Source organism: Grammomys surdaster, unplaced genomic scaffold (genome assembly GCF_004785775.1).
Source record: "Grammomys surdaster isolate TR1022 unplaced genomic scaffold, NIH_TR_1.0 207, whole genome shotgun sequence".
In the NCBI taxonomy this organism is placed as follows: domain Eukaryota; kingdom Metazoa; phylum Chordata; class Mammalia; order Rodentia; family Muridae; genus Grammomys; species Grammomys surdaster.
In genome coordinates, this window is record NW_021604652.1 from 2,570,249 (window position 1) to 2,575,178 (window position 4,930).

Below are 4,930 nucleotides of genomic sequence, written 5' to 3' on the forward strand. Positions count from 1 at the left end.
CCCCCCCCCCCACTTTTTAACCATGCATATACTGACCATATAGTATTTCTGTGTTTATTTCCAGACTGTAATGGATTTTCCAATTTACGTTCTTAGATTATGCAAAGGTTTTCTTTGTTTCACATCCTGGGCAACACTTAGCTTTTGTCTTTTCTAAAATCATTCTAGCAGGCATAAGGAAGTGTCTTATTGTGGTTTCAATTTGCATTTCCCTGGTGATGAGTTTCTTTTCCTGTCACTGGGATAAAATATTCTGATGAGAACAAGTTAAAGGAGAACAGCTTCATTTACTCCACAATTCAAGGCACAGCCCTTCCTGGTGGGGAAGTCAAGGAGGCAGAATCTTGAAGCAGGTGGCCATATCATATTCACAGATCAGAAAGCAGAGAATGATGTACATGCTGATGCTTAGCTTTCTTTTTTTCCATTCTGAACCTTCCAGGCTGCCCTATTCCAGGAAATCATTCTGCCTGAAATTAAGATGGGCCTTACAACTTACCAAGATAATGAGATAAACAGATAAATCAATCAAGATAAACAGGCATGGTCAGAGGCTCATCTCTGAGGTGATTCTGGATTCTGTAAGGTTGGAAACAATAACCATCACCATTAGTGATGATAAGCATAAGTATGTTTTCATATCTCTGTTTTGTGTGTGTGTGTAGAGCCGCATGGTGCCGTGCCTTAAAGATGGCGCTGGTTTCCGCCTTCACCCGATCTGATGGCGGGTGCTCTCTGTGCCTATTTGGCTCGGGCTGATGACCTGGCTTGGTTTCCGCATATGTGTGCCTATAGGTATTTGCCATGTGGCATTCCTGAGGTCAGCGCCGATGAAGTATTTAGCCTGTGGGCAGGGGCTCCCCGGGGTCAGAACATTGTTAGAAGGGTCCTGAATAAAGTGTAGAAGTAGAGCTCGTGTCGCGTCTTCCTTGCGGGACGAGGGGGAACGCGTCGTGTATGTGTGTGTGTGTGTGTGTGTGTGTGTGTATGTGTGTGTGTGATATTAGCCCATTACCAGGTGAACACTTTGCAATTATTTTCTCCCATTTTGTGTGTTGTCTCTTCACCCTTGATTTTTTTTCAAAATTTATTATCTTTGATGTGAAAATCATTTGTTTTTTTTTTCTTGTCCATGTTTTTCATATTGTAGCCTGAAAGTCATTATTCAGGCTGGTTTTTCTCCATGTATTAGTGCTTTAGTTACTTTGTTATTGCTGTGATGAAGTACCATGATGAAGGTAACTTATGGAACAAAGGTTTTATTTGGTCTTATAGTTCTGGAGGGTTAGAGTCCATGATGTAGAGCAGAGGCAGTGGTTGTAGGCATGGTAGCAGCTGCAGCAGAAGCTGGAGGCTCACTTTTCAAACCACAAGCACTAAGCAGAGAGAGTGAACTGAAAATGTTGCAAATCTTTAAATTCTTAAAACCCACCTTCAGGCCATACTTCCTCCATTAAGACCATACTTCCTGAACCTACCCAAACAGTGCCACCAAGCTGGAACCAATATTCAAATGCTGAAACCGTGGGGAATATTTCATTTAAATCACCATTATTACTAGAGGCTTTCCATTTCCATCGTTTAGTCATTCAGAATTAACTTTTATATAAAAATATGAGATCCTAAAACGAAGACAAATAATGTCCTTTGCTCACTGTGTGTTCTTGGCAGCTTTGGCAAAGCTTAAAGCTAATCAGTTGGTAGTCAATGTATGGATTTCTTTCTAGGTTCTACTCTGTTCCATGGGTCTATATGTCTTTTATTTTGCCAGTATTATAAGGTGTATTGATTAGTGTAGTAAGGTTATATGATGCCTTCACCTTATCATTATTATTTTAAAATTGTGTATGTTTGGGTCCTTTGCTTGCATGCATATCTGTGTACCATGTTCACACTTGGTACCCGAGGAGGCTGGAAGAGGGCACCAGATTCTCTGAGGAGGCTGTGAGCCATCCTATAGGTGCTGGGAACCAAACCACAGTGCTCCAGCCTACCTTTGTTCTTCTTGTTCAAGTTCACTTTGACTATCTGAATAGTATTTTGTGATGCTATATGAAATTTATAGTATTTGTTTTCATTTTGTGAAAAATGGCAGTGATGGTTTAATAGGGATTGCACTCAACCTATAGATAAATAGTTTTTGGTAGTAAAATGTTTTTTTTTAACAAAATTAACTCCTCTGGTCTATAAATGTGGAATATTTTTCCATTTAGGCCTTCTCATTCTTTCATCAGCTCGGTACAATGGCATATATCTGTAATCTCAGCACTTGAGAGACAGAGTCATGAGGACTGCCACAAGTTTGAGGCCAACCTGGTCCATATAGTGAGTTCCAGGCCAGCCAAAGATGTAAAGTGAGGCCATGGCTCCAAAAGAAATATCTAAATAAAATAAAAAACTTTTGCTAGTGTTTTATATTTTTCAATGCATCAATCTACATATCTTTGGTTAAATTTATTTCTAAGTATGTTTACAACTTTAAATGAGATTGCTTCTGTGAAATCATCTTTCATCAATTATTTCTGTCAGTGTGTCAACTTATTAAAAATCAGTAGATTTTTGCACATCGATTTTGTGTCCTGTCATTTTATTGTGCCTATCAGCTCTGACAGCTTCTGGTTGAGTGTTTAGAGTTCTCTGAAAGATTACAAGGTGATATTATCTGGAAACAAGGAAATTTAACTTATCCTTTCCAATTTCTGTCATGCCTGTTGGCATTTTGTCTAGGCTCCGCCCCACAGTTACCTAGCAACAGCCAAGGGTGCCTGGCTCACTATAAAATGAACTGCTTGCCCCCCTCACTCTCTCTTGCCTTCTTGATCTAGCTCTGTCTTCTGGTCCCCGCCCACCTCCACATGATCGTGGCTGGTCTCTACTCCTCTATTCCTCTACTCTCTCTGCCTTTCTCTGCCTCTACTACCCTCTTAATTCCCCTCCCCGTGCCCGGAATAAACTCTATTTTATACTATACCGTCGTGTGGCTGGTCCCTCAGGGAGAAGGGATATTTCAGCATGGGCCCTTGGAGGCACCCTCTTTTCCCACACCTGACTACACATCCACCAAACATATTCCTTCTCTCCTTATATTTGTATAAAACACAACAATGCCAAAATATGGGTTAGCCACAATCACCATGACACAAGCCAAGATTTTATTCTTCATCAATGTGATGAGGGAAAGAAACACCAAAAGAGCAGTACAGATGAGTAGGAAAAGATGGTTTCTTACTTCATTCCTAAAAGGAGGTCAAATGGATGCATGTGTTGAGTTTTCACATTAAACTGAGCATCTGGGAATAGAACTGAAACATTTCATCACATGGCATTAACACATCAAATGCATGTGGTGTCAGAGAATAGGATTATAATCCTTTAAAAATAGCATTGTCAACTAGGCAGTAAGGTGCTCTACAGCTTCATCACTAACTATACAGGTAACAAAATGAAAAGGAAGACAAATCAGCTTCCACTTTTAAAAATATTTTTGTTATAATCAATAAGAAAGCAAAAACCAATTTGGTTATACATCAAAATCTCAAAATACATCGTTGTTCCAGAAGATCAAGACAAAAAATATATGTCAGATATTCAAGTGTAAGTGAGCATGGGCCCCTTTGCACAGCTTTCTAGGCTAATGAAGAGAAGCCACATCAGAAGTAGAATTTCCATGATTAAGGAAAGCTCTTCTCATCCAGAGGTCTAGAGGCCAGCATTGCTTTTTACAGATAATTTTAATAGATGAACTCCATGCACAGAACATGGACATATCAGAATGAATGATATGTATACTATATTATTTTTCTCACTTGTATTTATAGAGCGCCTGAATACCAAGTAGTACATTAAAATACTCTTTTGTGCCTGCTTCAACTTCATTAACAGCATATTCCTTATGAACTGTTTCCCCTAGATTTCTCATAATTTATGCAATCTTTTGTTTGGAGTCCATAGTCCCCCTGGCAGAAAGACAAAGGAGCTATTTTTGCCTAGTAGTAAAGTTCCAGTCACCAACAAGCCATGTTTAGCTCTTCAGAACTCTTTAAGTTCCATTCTTTCCAAGTCAATTCCCTTGTTTTATTTGTTTGTTTTTTAAAAAATTTTATTTTCAACAACTTCATACATGCATATGATATACTGGGATCATATTTACCCTCTCTTATTCCCCAAACTGTTCCTGTCCTGATTCATTCTCCCCCTCTTCTCTCTCCCTCTACCCCCTCTCACCCTTCCCTTCCCTCTTCTCTTCCTTGTCCCCTCCTCCTTTGTCTTTGTCTTCATCATCTTCTTGTTGTTTTTTCGAGGCAAACACTCTCTGTGTAACTTTGGCTATTCTGGAACTCACTCTGTAGACCAGATTGGCCTCAAACTCTGAGATCTGTGTCCTTTGCCTCCCAAGTGATGGAATTAAAGGCATGAGCCACCACTGCCCGACTAACTTCATTTATTTTAAAAACTCTTAAAATACATTTTTATTTTCTGTGTTTAGGTATTGCCTACATGTGTCTGTGCATCACGTATGTAGCTGGGGCCCATGTGGACCAGAAAGGGCCATCAGATCCTCTGAAACTTGAGTTGTAGATGGTTGTAATCTGACATCACGTTGATGCTGAGAACCAAACCTAGGTTCTCGGCAAGAGCAGGCAGTGCTCTTAACTGCTGAGCTATCTCTCCTGTCCAATGTCTTATTTTTGTGCTGGTCTTCTGACGGTCACCATGCTTACCTGCTGTATTCATATCCAGGAGGCAGTGTTTCATCAGATTCTTCCTCATCCTCCAGCTCTTACAATCATTCCACCTCTTTTTCCTTAAAGCCCCTTGAATCTTTGGAAGAATGATATGGATAACTTGTTTAGGGCTTGTTTTCTTTCCTTCTTTCTTTCTTCCTTTCTTTCTTTCTTTCTTTCTTTCTTTCTTTCTTTCTTTCTTTCTT